This window comes from Sus scrofa, unplaced genomic scaffold, assembly GCF_000003025.6.
Source record: "Sus scrofa isolate TJ Tabasco breed Duroc unplaced genomic scaffold, Sscrofa11.1 Contig2471, whole genome shotgun sequence".
Classification (NCBI taxonomy): Eukaryota; Metazoa; Chordata; class Mammalia; order Artiodactyla; family Suidae; genus Sus; species Sus scrofa.
In genome coordinates this window covers 1,576,818-1,597,126 of record NW_018085100.1, presented here as the reverse complement: position 1 = coordinate 1,597,126, position 20,309 = coordinate 1,576,818, and the positions used below count along the sequence as shown (strand labels likewise).

The following is a 20,309-nucleotide window of genomic DNA, read 5'->3' as shown; positions in this document are numbered from 1 at the left end:
GCCTCGCTGTAGTTTAGATTTGCATTTCTCTAATTATCAGTGATGTTGAGTGAGATGCCTTGCCTAGATCTGAGTGGAGACATCTGTTTGCATTTCTGTGTATTGAAAGTATGGACTGAAGGTATATATTTGAGACCCATGTGCAAAAGATGATGTTTAAAGCTGTGCAAATGTATAGGAACATGCATGGTGAGAGTATATGTAGAGAAGTCAGAACTGAAGTCCAACCTCAGAGTGGTGAGGAGAAAACAAAACAAATAATGGGGAAAAAAGGCATTGAAGTAAGAGGGGGGAAAAATCCAAACAAGGTGGAAACTAATGAAGACAGTTTAAGATGGCAAGAGTGATCAGTTTTGATAAATGATTCTGATAAGTCCAGTAAGATACAACCTGATGATTGACCACTGAATTTAACAATTTTACGACCATAAGTGATCTGTAAAAGATTGTTTTTGTGAATACAGGGGTAAGTTTAAGGTAAATTTCAGGGGGAAAGAATACACTGGAGACAGCAATTTAGTAACTGTCTAACTAAATAGGGAGAGTAGCTCTCGATTATAGATGGACCATGGGAGCAAATAAGGGAGGAAGAATTCAAGTGGAGGAAGAGGGAAAAATGGTTAGAGATGGTTGAGTCCGTAGACTGGTGGCCCCGGTGTCCTTGAGTAATTTTTGAAGCAGGAGGAGGAGGGATGATCTGGAAGGACAGAGGATATTGGTCAAAAGAAGAGATACTAGAAATCAGAATTACAGGGAAGGGGAAGTTATAGGTAAAAAGAAGACTTCATGTATGACCAGAGTGTTGGCTAAGTCAAACAGAAGGCGTAATTATGGTTAAGAGGACAGAAGGAACTGAGACATTCTTTACGTTTATAGACTCATCAATGTTATTGAAAAAATACGTTTTGAGATCTGGGATATTAAAAATTTGGGTAATAGTTTGATCATATGTTTGCATATAATTAAATCACAGAAGAGTGGTATAATTATGTTATGAATCAGATTTCTCTTGAGGTAAAGAATTAAAATTTACCTTTTTCATATGTATCTTAAATGATTAATGTGCAAACTGATAGACTTCTGGTATATAGCAGTGGCTGAATTCTTTTAAATCAACCAACAAAGTTCGGGGGATGGATACGGTTTCAAGGCAAATATGTTTAATAATGTAAGCATACAGATACAGATAAACACATATGTAAGAACAGTGAAGTTCTTACAATTTCATTGTTGTTGTTACATAAAATTATTTTTTCATTTGGTATAGTTTCCCTGGAAAGTTGAAAGCCATAAAAATATTTAGCGGAAATGGAAACAAGGGAAAGTGAGGCTGCCGTTCCAGAATTTCTTCTGAAAATGATCCTTGGGCCTGCATTTCCTAAACTTCTTTCTTTTCATTTTTATATTTTTGCTTTTATGGAATAGATTTCCATTTAAATTTTTTTAATTTAAACTTAGAATCTTAAAACAAAACCCATTTTTACCAATTAACTTTGAAGCATGAGAACAATTATATGATGGCAGAAAAGTTACCCAAAATGGTAATACAGTTAAAGTCTTTTTCTAGACTGTAATTGCAAAATTCCTATTATTAAATAATATACATTTTCATAAGGTTGAATTTAATATAATTTTATTCGTGAAAAATAATACACTATTAGCTACAGAACAATGAAAATTGTGCAAAGTATCAATCAGACATGCACTGGAATACATTACCATTTCAAGCTTGCCGACAATGAAACAGTGGGGACCCAGAGCCAGGCTGTCTGATTTGGAATCCCTTTATCACTCATTGTATCACATCAGGCGGTTACCTCTCTGTGCTTTAGTTTTGTCATCTATAAAATGGAAATACTTGCTTTCCATCTCATTGACGTGTTATGAGGAAAGTTAAAATATATAAAGCATTTAGTTTGCTAGTGATAAAATACTGTTAAATATTTCATTAGTATTCATTTCACAGCAACTTTGCCAGTTGGGTATTTATTTTCTCCTTTGTAAATATTGCACAGTGGAGGACATACCTTTTCCTGGTATTCAAAGTATTTATACAGACTGATATCTAACTAAATGAGAGAGTCTAGATTCAACTCCGAATTCTGCCTGACTCCATCTCTGCTCTTTGCACTGCAACCCTGCAATTCACATTGTCCCATGCTTGTAATATAATTTCACTTAGATTGCAGCTTAGATCTTAAGAATAAAATTGTATATTTAGGTAACTATAAGAACATGAAGAAAATTCTAGAAAAAATTTAAAATAATATCTTAAGATGTATAAACTTAGAAATCTCAGTGTGTGATATTTAAATTGGGAACAGATGGTACATATATGTTAATAAGTTTTAAATACTGCATACACAGTGTTACTGAAATTACTAAGGAAATGTGCCAGATTAATCTTTGACTTATGAGATAGGAGGATAAGAGGTCTTAGGAAGTCAATGAGTAGAAAAGTGAACTATAGGAAACTCAAACCTTTTAAAACCAGTTTGGAGGACATACTAAGAAAAATTTATGAAACTGTATTTTAGGAGGAAGCCTACATTCTGATTTGAAAAAGAACATTTGGGTACAATGCTTGAAGATCTCGATGTTTATCTGCATTCAAAAAATGTCCTTATGTTTTAAAAACAAGTGATTTAAACATCGAAATGCATAGCTAAATTAAATAAGTAAATGTGAAAATAAGTAAATAAGAAAATATGAAAATGGTTCTATGTTTCCTCTGGGAAAATGATTATTAATTCTCTATAAAAGAGGTAATAACATGGCCAAATTCAACCTGTTATTGAAGCATTAAGAAAACTAGCAGGTGTGTCAGAAACAGAGGAGAATGATTTAAGTGTTATATACAGGTAGATTGTTCCTTTTATCAATGAAAATAAAACCCCAATGTATTATAATGTCTAATTTAACAGTATATAAGTACTACATAAATGACAAATCATGAGTATTTCTAGTCTGTTACTTAACAAAACAAAAGGATCTAAGTGAAATTCTTGAAATACATACCTCTTGCCATGGCTTTGGGAAAAAATAGCATTTTAAGCCCTACTGATTATTAACAAGTTGTGTTTCTTTCAATTATGATAAGAATAAAGTATTTTGAGAACATTTAAGTTACATGGTATTATGTATGATCATGATAAACATGCTATTTTATTCTCACTTTGCTCCCCTCTTTATATTCACTATTATTATTTAGAATTCCATGTTAAAAAGCCAACCGTATCTTATTGAAGAACCAATCATTGACCTTAAACCGGTAAGCCTCATCCCTAGATCTCTCCTGGTTCCTCCTCTATAAGAGAATGGGATATGCAAAGAGCCTAAATTAGGGTTTCTGTTTCTGCCAAGATGGGGGATTTGATAGCATCAAAACTCTTCCCATTAAGGTACAGTTAAATTTTTCATAAAATAAAATGTGTTGTTACTGGGAGTTTACAAAGTAGGGTGAACCTCTTAAGGACAAGCAAATAAATAGAATTAAGAGCAACAAACATCTTGAATATAAATGATATTATTTATATAATAGGGGAATTTATTTTTGTGCCAGCAGCAAGGTAGGGGGAGCCGACCTGAAACAGTATTGAAACTTGATAGCCTTCTTGATTGAAATGTATGAGTTAAATAATTTTGCTTTATGAATATAACACATTTATAAGACAGATTTTCCAAGTTTCTTGGATTTGTCTCTGAGATCTTTATTCTCTTCTATCAGCCTTTTTATTCTTTGATATGACATTTTGAAGTCATATTTTCATTTGAAGTATTTTTTCATGATTTGCATCTGCATATCCACAAGTAATACTCAAAGATACACTCATGTGAGATTCTAATACTCAGTGATAATGTGTCCAGTCTCCAAAATTAATATTGACTCTCCTGGGCAAATCCCTCTGTGTGATTCAGGAAAGTATAATTAACACAGTAATTTATTATGCAGATAACCATCTAAATGCCAAAACCTTTTTTAATTCATCTCATTCCATCTGACTTTTAAATCAGAAGAGACATATGGCTCTAAATGTATACTAAACACCATAAAATGAGAACTCCATAAAATGAGAAGCATTCTATATCAGAAACATTTTAACTCTTGTGAAAACATGTGTCACTGTTGGTGAGGAACCAAAGACAAGGTTAAGATTTTAATTTTATTATTTTGATCAATTAGAATTTTGTTTAAGCATTGAATTAGTTCAGATATAATTACTCTCAAAACATTTTTAGAATTGGAAAAAGACAGGAAATACCTCCTGATAAATGTCACAGTACTAATCACGACTCTTCCCTCCCTCGTCCCATCTTACTGCAGGTGTCGGTCCATACTGTTAGCTCAGCCTCTGCAGTTTCACACCCAGTTCTGAGTATGCCTGGTGATAAGTTAGGCCTGGTATATATCTTGCTTACAGTGAGGCATCTGGAGGGTCACCAGTGTTCTAATTTTGGCTATGTTAAAATACTCTTATGACATTTGTTAAAATGTTAAGGCTGACTTTATTCATGGAAATCATTATGGTTGCTAAGGGGGTTTTGCAGGAGGAGAGAAGATTGGGTTCAACTCAAAGTTCCTTCCTCAACAGGAAAAATTAGGAATTTATATTCATGGAGCAGGTTGTGAGGGTGAGAGTGGCGAGATTCCCCGATGGCTGATAGATGGAAAGTTACTAAGAGGAAGCATCAAGGGTGAGCAGGTATTCTGTCTGACCTGACCTAACAGGATTCTTCCAAAGGCAGGTCAGAGGGCTCAGACATTCACTGTTGCACCTGAAAAAAAAAAAAAAAGTACAGACTAAAAGTTGAGAATTATGTTTTATTTGGTGTGAAAAATTCAGGAACACTGAATCTCAGAGAGCTCCAAACGACTGCTCTAAAGAGGAGTCAGTATATATCTAGGGGGGTTTGCAACAGAAACTAGGTAGTTGGGAGTTCCCGTCGTGGCGCAGTGGTTAACGAATCCGACTAGGAACCATGAGGTTGCGGGTTCGGTCCCTGCCCTTGCTCAGTGGGTTAACGATCCGGCGTTGCCGTGAGCTGTGGTGTAGGTTGCAGATGCGGCTCGGATCCTGCGTTGCTGTGGCTCTGGCGTAGGCCGGTGGCTACAGCTCCGATTCGACCCTTAGCCTGGGAACCTCCATATGCCGAGGGAGCGGCCCAAGAAATAGCAACAGCAACAACAACAACAACAAAGGACAAAAAGACAAAAGACAAAAAAAAAAAAAAAAAAGAAAAGAAACTAGGTAGTTGGAACACCCAAAGATTACTAGTACAGAAAAACAGACATCTCAGGTTAATGAATTCAGTGCTTTTCTATGTATGGGAAGATGCAAGAGTCTGGACTTCCTGAAATCATTGCTTTGACTTGCACCTCAGCTATCTAGGGATGATAGCCTGTCCTTTGCCATCCTGAGTTCCCTCAGGGCGCACCACTGGGGGTGGCTGCAGTGTTGGAGGACTTGTCAGAGGTCAGCCTATTTTTCTCCATCCAAGTCCCCCCGGGGCTCACTGTCCAGGTGGCAGTAGTGGCAAATGGCTGGATAGCCTCACCATCCTTTATCTGCTGACGTGGCAAGCAACATCTTTTCATCTGCAGTGCCTTTGATCATAAATTCAACTAATGTTTGGGAGGCATTTCATGACCAGTTTTGCCCTGTGGTGCCAGGAAGGCTCATGTCTAGATAGGGAAGAATTCTCTTCATACGACAAGCAAGGTGCTAATTTTTGGATCAGACCCTATTAATAATTTAAAATTCTCTGGATCATCTGTCTTACTAGTCTGTTATGATCCAGGAAATGTTTTCCCTTGCTGCTTCTTCCCAAATCTAGATCTGCACTTTTAGAATCCGTCTATGCAGAGTTGTGTATGTATGATCAACTGTCTCAAGTGTTTTAATCATCATTAATTTTGTTGGAGACTTGGTTACACATTGGGTAATACAAGAGACAATCTTATAAACTAGACAGGGTAAGTAATACAGCTAGTGCTAATAATAAGCTCATAGTACAGCAGAGCGAGACACAAAGCATACATAATTTAAAAACAAAGAGACCAAATCAAAACAATAATTAGTATAACTCATCATTATCTGGTTGCAGTAAACCATCAAGTCCACAAGGGAACTAGCTGGAGAAGCCAAATTCTTGAAGAATCAGGTAGAGATAAAAGAGAGGAATGTTTCATCTTTGTTCACAAGGTTTATTTCATCAACTTAGAGGGCAGGGCATAAGGAGAAAGTTGTTTTTTTTTTTGCTGGAAAACAAGTATTAAAAGCCAGTATATTTAAGAAAAAAAGTTATAGAAGTGTCTATCATATTTATCAGTTCATTCAGTACCACGTAACTAATTCCTATCGATCTGGATGAAGCCATCAATTTTTCCATTAGAATTTTGTACTTTCTTACCCAGATCAGTGGTATGATCTAAATTTACCAGAAATTTATATTTGTCCCAAAGTTCTTTATATGAATTTTCTTAAAGATCTTCATTTTATAAGCCTCAGAGTAAAACAATGATCATCAACAAACCCAATTATCTTTAGTTTCCCTCACGTAAGGACATAAAAGGAGGTAAGTTTAGATCCGTTTAGAAATTAATGTTCCAGTATTTGAAATGACCTTAATATTCAATGAATTACCTCATCTAATTTAGCAAAACTCAAGTTACCAAGAATCTAGAGAAGTTATTTTAGATAGACCAGACATACTCAGGATGTAATTATTTCTAAGAGTTCAACTTATAAATTTTTTACCATATCAAGTTATTTTCTTGTTGTTGACAAACTCTACAGAAATTACATGAAGATATCCACCCTTAGTAAACCTAGGTGCAATAAAAGTAAGACATGTCTAACTTGCTTAAACCAGTAAGCTTACTCTTGTTTTAATACCAGATATTAACTTAAAGTATTGAATATTTTCTAGAGTACATGAACCTGAAGTTCACTCTAGCCAGCTTATTTTATGCCTAGAAATATTCACTTTGTAAACACTTCATTTTAAGTCAGTTAAATAGAGCTCTTTTGGGAGTTCCCATTGTGACTCAGTGGTAATCACCCTAACTAGTATCCATGAGGATGCAGGTTCAATCCCTGCAGTGGTAAGTTAACTTTTATTTGGAGCCAACTGAGGACAACAGCCCAGGAGACACGGTTTCTGAGGCACTGCTTCTGGGCTATTGTACTCATTTTGACACAAATAAAACTTGAATCACAACTCTGATATTGTGCTTTTTATTTTTTTAAGTCAAACAGTTTTGGTGACCAATGAAAAGGACCCTTTGCTGCGTGAACTCTATAGGAACTGGAGCCTTGGTAATAGCAGAAGCCACTTGCATGCATCTGCCTCCTTGAGAGTCCAGATAAATTTGGGTGAGTTTCTCCTGGTTCTCAGGTCACCCATATTAATTGATGATCCTGAGTTTTATTTGGCAGTGTATAGCAGCTACCTGGCTCCCCAGTTGAAAGATACTGGGGAGAAGTGTTGAAAGAAATTGAGGAAATAGCCACCCAGTTGAAAAACACTGGGAGGAGAGGCGTTGAGAGATAATTGAAATAGTTGTAACAGGTACCTGGATCCCTAGTTGAAAGAGAAGGAGTGGTCTGGGCTGAGTGGTCTGGCAGGAGGCTGACCAGATGTTCTCTCTCAATTTGGAAGCCTTAATAGAATTTGTCAGTATAAAAGTGAAGCTACTGCATAAGAGCTTTCTTCAGAAGAAAAGGGCCAAAATCCTCCCAGTTGGTTACAGCTTTCTCAGGCAACTGAGAAACTTATGGCAGTGGTGGAGGCAGAGTCCTGTCCTTTACAAGGGATCCCCACTCATTAATGAAAAGATTTCCTCATCTGGGGGTCCTGTAAAGAAATGGCCATTCGGTGATCCAAGCACCCATGATAGTCTTGGACCACTGAAGGGAGAACCAGGCCACGCAAGAGGGTTGAAATGAGCCTAGGGTGACATCTAAAGGAGTCAAATTTACAAGCAGCACACTGTCCCACCACACAATTTCATCAGTCAATTTTATCCTAACAAATTCAACTTTAAGAGGGGAAACAGAGCCTCTCAATCAGAGAAATGAGACATGTCATAAAACCAACCCCCTACTGACACCCCGGCCAGCTTTAGGGCTGCACAAAACTTATACTCACAAGTTGGGAATTCAAGGATAACTTAATTGGGAATGAAAAGAAAGTTTTGCTGTGGAAATGGCCAAAATGGGCTTTTATTGCATATGCAATTGTTAGAGGAAGCTGGCTTGAAAGAAAACAAAAAACAAAGAACATCTTTTCAGAATTCTGACCATGGAGGAACAAGTCCTTCTAAGAGAACTTGCCTTTCTCTCCCTGTGTCTTGAGATCAGGGTTCCCAGAGTCACTTATCTAGACCATCTCTAATTTCTGAGACGGAGGAAAAAAAGTGGAAAGAGGCCTTTTAAATCTAATGTGTTCCAACTGTTACTTACAAACTAGCGAACTTTACATTGTAATACCTGATCGAGACTAAATTTTAAAATAAAGCTATGAGACCTCTGGGTGTATCTGTCTGTATGTCAATGTGTACATTTTATATATGCACACACACATGTGTGTATATAAATATGTATGTGTACATATATATATGTATGTTTACCTTTGGATGATATTGTCAAAATTAATATATAAACCAGCTCTCCCTAATTGGATTAAGGGAAACTAACTGCTTATGTAACATCTCAGAAATATAAAAGAAAACTGGCCATAATGAAATTCAAGTTCATGGGAGCTGGGAAATATTTAGCATTAATATCAAGTATTAAATTTAAAATCTATCAATTTAATTAATATAGACATATGTCTTTAGAGTCCTCAACATGAAGTGTAGTAAGTTTAGTGTACTTAGATTTAATAGAAGTTAAATGTATTCTATCAGTTGAAGCAAGAAAAAAACTTGCTATGATATTTTTATAAGTAAATTAAATGTAAATGAGATAAGAGCTTTTGAGTGAACTCTTTTGAAATAATTGTTTAGAGGTATACAGTTTTTAGAAAAAAATTGTTTTAGGAATGTCTGCTAAGGAAATATTTCTACAGATACTTGGTTACTTGAAATTTCAGAATTATGCTAAATTAAATGATTGAAGTGTTTTGAATAGTTAGGTCATCCACAAATAAAATACTGAACCAAATTTTTTAACATTAGCACCGTTTTATAGAGAAATTAAAAGTACATAGGACTATTAAAAATGTTTGGTGCCACAGTGAGATATATTCTATAAAAAAGGACATGTTTTTTAGAAATTACTATTAGTGTTTATGTCTGCCAATTTACAGAATGCTAATGTAAAAGACAGTTTATAATGCTTTCTTTTTAGTTCTTGCTAGAAATTAAGGTTCTTAAGAGTTGAGAATTCTAAATTAAATATGTTATTAAAGCTACTAGAAATAACAAAGGAAATATTTCAAGATACAATAGGAAGGCAAGATGTGTGTTTTCAGCAAAAGAAGGTATGAGGAATGGAGAATTGAATTTTGTTAAAAGAAAGTAATTTTGTCTTAGAGCTGGTTGTTTCTGGATAGAAAATAAATAAGGGACAACTCATATGGATACACAAAATGATGGAAAGTTTGTGGAGAGGAACTATCAGAAAAAAAGTTTTGTGCATGGTCAGGACGGCTAAGTTTAGAATAAATTTGAGTAAATAAATTGGTTTATATATATATACATATATAATATATATTTTATATATATTATTTTCAGATTATTTTCCACTAGAGGTTATTTAATGTCATGCCTTATGCTATGTACAGTAGGTCCTTGTTGGTTATCTATTTTATATATAGTATTGTGTTTCTGTTAATACTTTTTTCCTCTTGGGTAACTCTAAGTTTGTCTTCTATGTGAGTCTATTTCTGTTTTGTAAAGTAGTCCATTTGTAACACTTATTAATTTGTACATGTAAGTGATATAGAATATCTGTCTTACTCTGTCTGATGTACTTCATTAGTATAAAAATCTCTAGGACCATCCATGTTGCTGCAACCGGGATTATTTCATTCTTTTTATGGATGAGTAACATCCCATTGTGTTTGATACATATATATATCTCACATCTTTATCCATCCATTTGTCAGTGGACATTTAATTTACTTCTGTGTTTTGGCTATTGCACAGTGTTGCTATGAACATTGGGATACAAGTTTATCTTTTCAAATTAGAGTGTTTGTCTTTTCTGAATACATGCCCAGGAGTAGGAATGCTGCATTATATGGGAACTCTACTTACAGGTTTTTAAGGAACTTGCATGCCATTTTCCTCTGTGATTTTCTTCAGTGATTCATTGGTAATTTAGTAGCATATTGTTTAGTTGCCACAAGTTTGTGTTTTCTTGGAGCTTTTCTCTTGTAATTGATTTCTAATCTCATAATGTTGTGGTCTGAAAAATGCTCGATATGATTTCAATTTTTTTTTTAATTTACCGAGGCTTGTCTTGTGGCCAACCATGTGATCTATCTTGGAGAATGTTCCATATGCCCTTGAAAAAAAAGCATATTCTGCTGCTTTCAGGTGGAATTCTGTATAAATATAAATTAATTCAGTCTAATGTGTTATTTAAGACTTATTTTTCCTTGCCGATTTTCTATCTGTACAATCTGTCCATTGATAAGTGGTGTTAAAGTCTCTTAATATTATTATGTTACTGTCAGTCTCTCTTTTTATGTGTGTTAACATTTATCTTATATATTGAGGTGCTCCTTTGTTGGGTGCATATGTATTTATAGTCACTATATCTTGTTTGGATTGACCCTTAATCATTATATAGTGTCCTTCATTTTCTCTTGTAATGGTCTTTATTTTAAAGTCATTTTGTCTGATCTAAGTATTGCTATTCAGACTTTAATTTTCATAATTGTGGAAAACATTTTTCCATACCCTCACCTACTGTCTAGATGTGTCTCTAGATATCAAGCAAGTCTCTCATAGGCAGCACATATACAAGTTTGGTTGTAAATGTTTTGTCTGTGTCCCTAGGATGAGATGCAGCTGCCTCCTGCCTTTCCAGGAAATTTTCCAAGACAAGCAGGTAGTTCTGGCCCAGGCTTCTATATAATTACAACTTTTTTCCTGGGTCTTAGGGCATGTGTGTACTCTATTAATTAATAGAAGTATCTATCTCTCCCAGTCTTTTGGGGTTCCTGCACTCATAAACCTGAAGACCTTCAGAGCCAAATGCTCTGGGGCCTCATCTTTCTGGTGTCACATCCCTATGTTGGGGAGACTGACATGGGGATCAGAATTCTCACTCATATGGGAGAACTTCTGTAATATAATCCTTCTCTAATTTGTGAGTCTCCTAGTTGGGGAGTATGGGATTTGATCGTATCATTAGTGTTCCCCTCCTACCTTCTTGTCATAATTCCTTCTTTATGTCTTTAGTGTTGTACAAGCTCTTTTCTGGTAGGCACCAGTCGTTCTCATCAATGGTTGTTCTGCCGATTGTTGCGATTTTGGTGTGCTCATGAGAGGAGGTGAGCTCAGGGTTTCTCTACTTTGCTGCCATCTTGGCTGCTATCCTAGAGTAAATAAATGTTTTCATTAACCTGGAACAAAACTTGAATTAGTTGTTTTTTGTTTTTTTTTTCCTCTTTTGAGAACAAATTTTTCTTAGACTATTACTCTGCCATTAATGACATATTGTAAAGCTTATCTTATTTTACCTTTAATTGGTAATCTGCTATAACTTTCCATATTTGCCTTTGAAATTTTTATTGTCACTTTGGTTAAGTGTATAAGTATCATTTCGCAGAGATCAATGATCCTAACTGACCACATGTTTTAAAGCTTTTTGACATTTTTTTGACAAATTTCCCAAATCAAATTGTAATGAATTCCCTTTGACCTCTAGGTAACTTTTGGATGCTTCAAAGGACCCCTGAAACATCCCAAAGAGAGATATCAAACTTAAACTAATTAGGTTTATTTGGTATGTTAAATTGCATGGGAAATATTACCAAATGGCTAAGTCTTCTTAGAGTACACTTAATGGGTAAATGTTGTTAATAGAGACATTCTAGTAATTACACAGAATTCCCCCAAATCTAGCATGTCCTGGTAAAATATTATCAATCATAATTCTTGGAGTTCCCGTCATGGCGCAGTGGTTAACGAATCCGACTAGGAACCATGAGGTTGCGGGTTCGGTCCCTGCCCTTGCTCAGTGGGTTAACGATCCTGCATTGCTGTGAGCTGTGGTGTAGGTTGCAGACACGGCTCAGATCCCGAGTTGCTGTGGCTCTGGTGTAGGCTGGTGGCTACAGCTCCGATTCGACCCCTAGCCTGGGAACCTCCATATGCCGTGGGAGTGGCCCAAGAAATGGCAAAAAGACAATAAAATTTAAAAAAGTAATAATAATTATACTTGTTGTCTTTAAATATTGTGTTGCAGCAATAGACAAATTTCTTTGCCAATTGCCTTATAGTCAGGTTTTCAATTGTGTCTTATTGTATCTTTTTTCATTCATGAATAGTAATAGTTTTACTCTGATGCTTTTGCAAAAAAAGTTTCCTCTTCAGTAAAATTTATAGAGAGGACTTTTTGACAAGTACAGTTTTCTGATTACTTTCAGATCCTACATCTGGATGGGTACAAAATTAAGGAACTCTGATGGAAAACCCGATGTCTTCATAAAAATGTTAACAAAAAGGATTAGTGACCTAAGACAATGAATTGGTGAATATGTTATAATTTTTATGGTTTCTGTCTAAAACTATACTGGCTTTTAATTTGTGTTTTGCCACTATAAGGAAAGCCTTCCTCTCTAGTTAATTATCATTTATAGCAATTTGGTAAATTACACCTTTTTAAACAGAATTAAAACATTTATCTTTCCTTTCTACCTAATCCCTCTAGAGATTGGGACGTATTCGGTTCCCAGCAATTTTTGAAGTAAACGAGGAAGGTTAGCTCCTAATAGATGCAAGAATCTCAAGGTATTTTATGGACCTTGAAGAAGGGAGGAATTCCCCTAAATCTGCAAGGTGCAATCTGTGACATGCTTTTGGCATGGCTTTCCTGGGCTTCAGAGGCCGTTTTAAAGTTCAATCTTATTGACAGAACACTATAAACCAACTATAATGGAAAAAATAAAAAAATCATTACAAAAGTTCAATCTGAGGCTCCTTATAAAAGTCCCAGTGAAGCCAATTTTAAAAGAGCCTATATGATCAATTATAAATCATCAGGCCAAATTTACTGAAACCAGATGAACTTTGCAATATAGCCTTAAATCTGGCTATATTTGATAGTCATGGTGGTGTTTTTAGAAAGAGATAGTATTTCAGGGGATATTAAATTCTAGTTTGTTAACTGAAGTTTGTATTTACTGCCTGAGACTCACTTCTCAGACAATTCCTTGCTGTTATATTGTTAAGTTTAACTGAATTATTGAAAGGACACTCTAAGTTTATTTCTGAACATTATCTCATTAATCTATTTTAGATGAAGATCAGATGCCCTGTGACCTGCAACCAGGGGATTATGCATATTGAAAAGGTATAATTTTTTTTTTGTCTTTTCTCAGGCAACATCCATAGCATATGGAGGTTCCCAGGCTAGGGATCTAATCAGAGTAGCCACTGGCCTACCCCAGATCCAACCCACGTCTGTGGTCTAGACCACAGATCATGGCAATACTGGCTCCTTAACCCACTAAGCAAGGCCAGGGATTGAAGCCACCACCTCATGGTTCCTAGTTGGATTCATTTCCACTGAGCCATGACAGGAACTCCTGAAAAGGTGTGATTTAACTGACTATCTCCAACCTAGATGAAAGGAGCCTTAGCAGGTACTCAGAATGAGCTCATGCAATGTGAGACTGAAAAGAAGTGACTCTTGGATCAGCATTTCCACGTAGAGAGGGCCTCTGCCCTGGACTGGCCTCTAGGGAGGACTGCTGACCTCAAATTCACCTTAACGAAATGCTCAGAGGAGAATCTATCAGACAAGGATGAGAAGACATCTGAAGTAGACAACTCATCCTAGATATCTGATAAGGCCTATATACCAATTAATTTGAGAATTGCTCACATCTTTGCTTATGAACCAAATGTATTTCATAATCTTACACAAAATTAAAGTTAATCCATTTGTTAGGCTTATGGTCAATTAACCATATCCAGTACTTGTAGGTTGCCATAGTGGAATTCTCCACTCCACAGCGTGAATTAGATTGCCTTTGGGATATTTATCTAGAAGAAAGAATTTACAGTTCTGGTCAGGCTATTACTGATATTACTAGGTGGGATTCCCTCACCTGGCCAAGTCAGAATACCTGTTCTGATCTTGGTCATAAGTATGAATTTTCTTCTAAAGTTATTCAGTCAGAAAAACAAGCTAAATTTCAGCCAAGGAATAAAACCTCCCATAATTATGGGTTGGATTTATGTGGTTAACACCAGGGTATGATCATTTAAAGTTTAAGGCACCCCTTACATTGGAAACAAGTGAACTGCACTAAGAATAATAAGCCTAATAACACTGGGAAATGTGGCTGGGTGGCTTATGAAAAATACTTGAATATAATTACCCTGAAAGATAGGGATTGGTACAAAATAGATTAAATCTTATGACTTGGGGATACACTGGGCCACACCTGATGGAAGTTCTTGGCTTAAATTCTTATGATCTTAGTAATACTTTTAGGTATATTATTTGTATTTTGCCTGTTTTACAAAAGTATTGCTTCTTGCCTTAACAAATGTGTGTGACTGAGTATCTGAAAAAATGATGAATAGGCCCCTTGAAGCAGTTGACCAGGTATGTAGTTTTATGTGAGATCTATGATTGTAATAGTGTAACTAGATATGCAAAGCAGCAGCAAGGGGGAAATTTTTCCTGGACCGTAACAGCCCAGTAAGACAGGTGGCTTAAGATTTTGGCTACTGTTAATAAGGCCGATTCCAGTAATAGCATGTGGAGTGGCCTATCAGTGAAAATCCTTGCTTGACCTAGGAATGGGAGGCATTTCATGACCATTTTCTGACCACGACCAGGGTACAAAACAGTCATGAAATGCCTCCCAAACTATGGTGGAATTTATGACCAGGAGGGGTCCTGCCCCCTAAAAACTGGCACTTGGCATCCGCCTCACTAGCCAGTGGAGTGGCTGCCCCTCCACACACCTTGAAAGAATTCAGGGTGGAGATCAGGAATGAGGCCTTCTGAGAAAAGGGCAGAACAGGTGTCCAGATAGGTAATTTCAGGAAAAGATTTTATGAGCTTACATTCTTGCATCTTCTCATATGTAGAAAAGCACTCAAATCATTTACAGAGAACCTTCTCCTTGTGACTAGCAGCCACCTTTAGGTGACCAGCAGCAAGCCTCTGCCACAAAGTGTGTTTGACTGCATGAATCTCCCTTTACTAAAACCACATATAATCCGGACCTTCCCCTACCTCTTCAGAGCAGTTCTTCAGAGCTTTCTGAGATGCTGTTCCCCAGTATCGTCCTCATTTTGCCCCCAATAAAACTTAACTCACAACTCTCCCACTGAGCCTTTTTTCAGTTGACAATTTTCTTCATTTCCAGGTAAGGAGAGGCTTGCAGCTACCAGCTCTGTATGCATAGGAGTCTGGCTAGAGCGTTAGTTGGAGGGTGGATTTCTGACACTCCTCCCATTTTTCTGTTTGAGAGACTCTATATTTCCCATTTAAAGTTGAATTTGTCAGGAATACATTTTTACTAGTGCTTTGATCTTGACAAATCCTTGTTAAGGTAACCAATGAGAGGACAGTATCAGATCAGCCTCTTGTCTTCTAAAAAAAAAAAAAAAAAAAAAAAAAAAAACGCATGACCTGAGGGAGTGGGATGGATGGGGAGCTTGGGGTTACTAGATGCACACTCTTGCTTTTGGAATGGATGAGCAATGAGATGCTCCTGTGTAGCACTGGGAACTATGTCTAGTCCCTTAAGATGGAGCCTGATAATGTGAGCAAAAAGAAGGTATACATGTATGTGTAACTGGGTCACCATGCTGTATAGTGGGGAAAAAATTGTATTGGGGAAATAACAATAAAAAATGTACAACCTGAAAGTTGAGGTTTAGGTTTTCTTTGGGGTGAAACTAGGACTGGAGGCAGCACCTGGGTAGCCCTGAGAAAACAGCTCCCAGGAGGCAAGGGGGGAGCTAGGATGCGTAGGATCAAGGTGAGGGGGCGGTGCTCACAGCCAGGCACACATTCTACAAAACTTTGCTGCTGCTCTCGTGAAGGTTACTGCTTGTCAAGAGAAGCAGACATCACCGTGAAGGATTTTAGTGTTTTTCTTGCTATGCGGAGAGGCAAACCTTGGGCTCATAAAACCTTCTCCTAAAAATAACTGTCTGAAGACCTGTTCTCCCAGTCTCCCCAGAGCACAGAAGGCCTCACTCCTGTTTGCAACCCCGTGCTCCTTCAGAGTGTGTGCCGCAGACCTGCAGCTGCAGCAGCTCATGATTAAATCCATGTAGGGGCAGATGGCAAGTGCCAAACTTCGGTTCACCTATCCAACTACTTAGTCCAATCCATGTCTCTTTCAATCAGCACTCCCCCTAGTAACTTCCAACGAGGGGAGCCCCTCTCCAGCATCTTTCAAGTGGGAAGTCAGGCACCAATTCCACCCCATGAGTAACACTCAGGGTCATCAAGCAATACGCACAGAACCAGGGGAGACTCACCCAAAGTCTTCTGGACCCTCTTTGGGGTGGCTGCAGTGTTTGAGGGCTTGGCAGGAAGTGGCCTGTTTTCCTCCTTTCTAGTCTCCTCAGGGCTTACCTCTGGCTGGAGTGGATGAAGCTTGGACGGCCTCAGCATCCTTTGTTTGCTGAGACGGCAGGCAGTGGTTTTTCATCCACACCTGGAGGAGGTCAGAAGCTGGGCAGATGCTGCGGGTGATCAGACTCGGACGGTGGGCATTCTGGAAAACCTCTCTCAACAGGGACCAGACTCGGACGGTGGGCATTCTGGAAAACCTCTCTCAACAGGGACCAGACTCGGACGGTGGGGCATTCTGGAAAACCTCTCTCAACAGGGACCAGACTCGGACGGTGGGCCTTCTGGAAAACCTCACTCAACAGGGATCAGACTCGGATGGTGGGGCCTTCTGGAAAACCTCACTCAACAGGGATCAGACTCGGACGGTGGGCATTCTGGAAAACCTCTCTCAACAGGGACCAGACTCGGACGGTGGGGCCTTCTGGAAAACCTCTCTCAACAGGGACCAGACTCGGACGGTGGGGCCTTCTGGAAAACCTCTCTCAACAGGGACCAGACTCGGACGGTGGGCCTTCTGGAAAACCTCTCTCAACAGGGACCAGACTCGGACGGTGGGCATTCTGGAAAACCTCTCTCAACAGGGATCAGACTCGGACGGTGGGCCTTCTGGAAAACCTCACTCAACAGGGATCAGACTCGGACGGTGGGCCTTCTGGAAAACCTCACTCAACAGGGATCAGACTCGGACGGTGGGCCTTCTGGAAAACCTCACTCAACAGGGATCAGACTCGGACGGTGGGCCTTCTGGAAAACCTCACTCAACAGGGATCAGACTCGGACGGTGGGCCTTCTGGAAAACCTCACTCAACAGGGATCAGACTCGGACGGTGGGCCTTCTGGAAAACCTCTCTCAACAGGGACCAGACTCGGACGGTGGGCCTTCTGGAAAACCTCTCTCAACAGGGACCAGACTCGGACGGTGGGCCTTCTGGAAAACCTCTCTCAACAGGGACCAGACTCGGACGGTGGGCCTTCTGGAAAACCTCTCTCAACAGGGACCAGACTCGGACGGTGGGGCATTCTGGAAAACCTCTCTCAACAGGGACCAGACTCGGACGGTGGGCCTTCTGGAAAACCTCACTCAACAGGGATCAGACTCGGATGGTGGGGCCTTCTGGAAAACCTCACTCAACAGGGATCAGACTCGGACGGTGGGCATTCTGGAAAACCTCACTCAACAGGGATCAGACTCGGACGGTGGGCCTTCTGGAAAACCTCACTCAACAGGGATCAGACTCGGACGGTGGGCATTCTGGAAAACCTCACTCAACAGGGATCAGACTCGGACGGTGGGCATTCTGGAAAACCTCACTCAACAGGGATCAGACTCGGACGGTGGGCATTCTGGAAAACCTCACTCAACAGGGATCAGACTCGGACGGTGGGCATTCTGGAAAACCTCACTCAACAGGGATCAGACTCGGACGGTGGGCATTCTGGAAAACCTCACTCAACAGGGACCAGACTCGGACGGTGGGGCCTTCTGGAAAACCTCACTCAACAGGGATCAGACTCGGACGGTGGGCATTCTGGAAAACCTCACTCAACAGGGATCAGACTCGGACGGTGGGGCCTTCTGGAAAACCTCTCTCAACAGGGATCAGACTCGGACGGTGGGCATTCTGGAAAACCTCTCTCAACAGGGACCAGACTCGGACGGTGGGGCCTTCTGGAAAACCTCACTCAACAGGGATCAGACTCGGACGGTGGGCATTCTGGAAAACCTCACTCAACAGGGATCAGACTCGGACGGTGGGCATTCTGGAAAACCTCTCTCAACAGGGATCAGACTCGGACGGTGGGCATTCTGGAAAACCTCACTCAACAGGGATCAGACTCGGACGGTGGGCATTCTGGAAAACCTCACTCAACAGGGATCAGACTCGGACGGTGGGCATTCTGGAAAACCTCACTCAACAGGGATCAGACTCGGACGGTGGGCATTCTGGAAAACCTCACTCAACAGGGATCAGACTCGGACGGTGGGCATTCTGGAAAACCTCACTCAACAGGGATCAGACTCGGACGGTGGGCATTCTGGAAAACCTCTCTCAACAGGGATCAGACTCGGACGGTGGGCATTCTGGAAAACCTCACTCAACAGGGATCAGACTCGGACGGTGGGCATTCTGGAAAACCTCACTCAACAGGGATCAGACTCGGACGGTGGGCATTCTGGAAAACCTCACTCAACAGGGATCAGACTCGGACGGTGGGCATTCTGGAAAACCTCACTCAACAGGGATCAGACTCGGATGGTGGGCATTCTGGAAAACCTCTCTCAACAGGGTTCTTGCTAAAATTGGCTGCTAAGGACAAGCCCAGGGACTGGTCCCAGGCGAAAGAGAGCACAGAGGATCCTGACTAGAATTTGGTTAAAGAAAGAATCTTTGTCAGAGAGGAAAAGATTAATTTCATTCTGAGTTATGCGCTCCTTAGAAATTCAATTTCTAATTATGCTATTTCTTAAAATGCCAATAATTTAGATTATGATGAAAGATGTAACAGAAATAAATAAATCACTATATCTCTTCAATCTGGAAGAAAAATAGCAATTCTCCATTCCCTTTATCTTGTGGTTCACCATTTTGTACCTACTACATACATTTTGTATCATTGGGATCACCAAATAGAACTGTATTCAAAATTTCGTGTGTGTGTGTATATGTATAACTGAATCACTCTGGTACAGCAGAAATTACCACAATATTGTACATCGCCTGTACTTCAATAAAACTTTAAATAATGAAAAAAATGGGTTTTTAAATTGTTTTCCTTCCAATAAGCAGCTTCACTTACCTGAATATGTCATCAGAAGTGATATTAACAGGAGGTTTAAGAAAATGTGCTATTAGCTAAATAATGTAGAGTGGTACTGAAGGTTTTTTGTTTTTTGGTTTTTTTTTTTTTTTTGGTCTTTTTTGCCTTTTCTAGGGCTGCTCCCATGGCATATGGAGGTTCCCAGGCTAGGGGTCAAATCGGAGCTGTAGCCACTGGCCTACGCCAGAGCCACAGCAACGCCGGATCCAAGCCCTGTCTGCAACCTACACCACAGCTCACAGCAACACCGGATCCTTAACCCACTGAGCAAGGCCATGGATGGAACCCGCAACCTCATGGTTCCTAGTCGGAGTCATTAACCAGTGAGCCATGACTCTGGTACTGAAGTTTTAAAACGTAAGTCTTGCCTGATCATGTGGAAAGACGTATTTGAAAAACTATGCTGATTTGTTTTCATACAAGAGGAATTTGATTTTATCATTTCACCCCTCTCCCAACCTAAATGTAAAATAGGGTTCCTATTTTTTTCCAGAAATTTTGAACTCTTTTTGTTACAATTCTCTGGACTCACTCAAGTGCTTTTTAACCAACAGTTACTACATTTGTTTGGTAGAAACTTCTTCTGCTTCATTGGCCTCTAGGAATACAGATGTCACACTATGTAATAGCATGTGAAGCAAAATCCCCTCTCCTCCCAAATTGGCAAATAAGCCTCCAGCAGGCAGAGAGGCTTCTCTG

At 39.2% G+C, this 20,309-nt stretch overlaps 1 long non-coding RNA gene across 1 annotated transcript in view; it reads left to right on the top strand.

The window, feature by feature from the left end:
• LOC102168138 overlaps positions 1 to 20,309 on the top strand; it is a 71,890-nt gene that overhangs the window by 47,515 nt on the left and 4,066 nt on the right. The window contains exons 2-4 of the long non-coding RNA XR_002341185.1: positions 7,252 to 7,376; positions 12,607 to 12,710; positions 13,479 to 13,532. This is a non-coding gene — a long non-coding RNA (uncharacterized LOC102168138). The remainder of the gene's footprint in view (positions 1 to 7,251; positions 7,377 to 12,606; positions 12,711 to 13,478; positions 13,533 to 20,309) is intronic.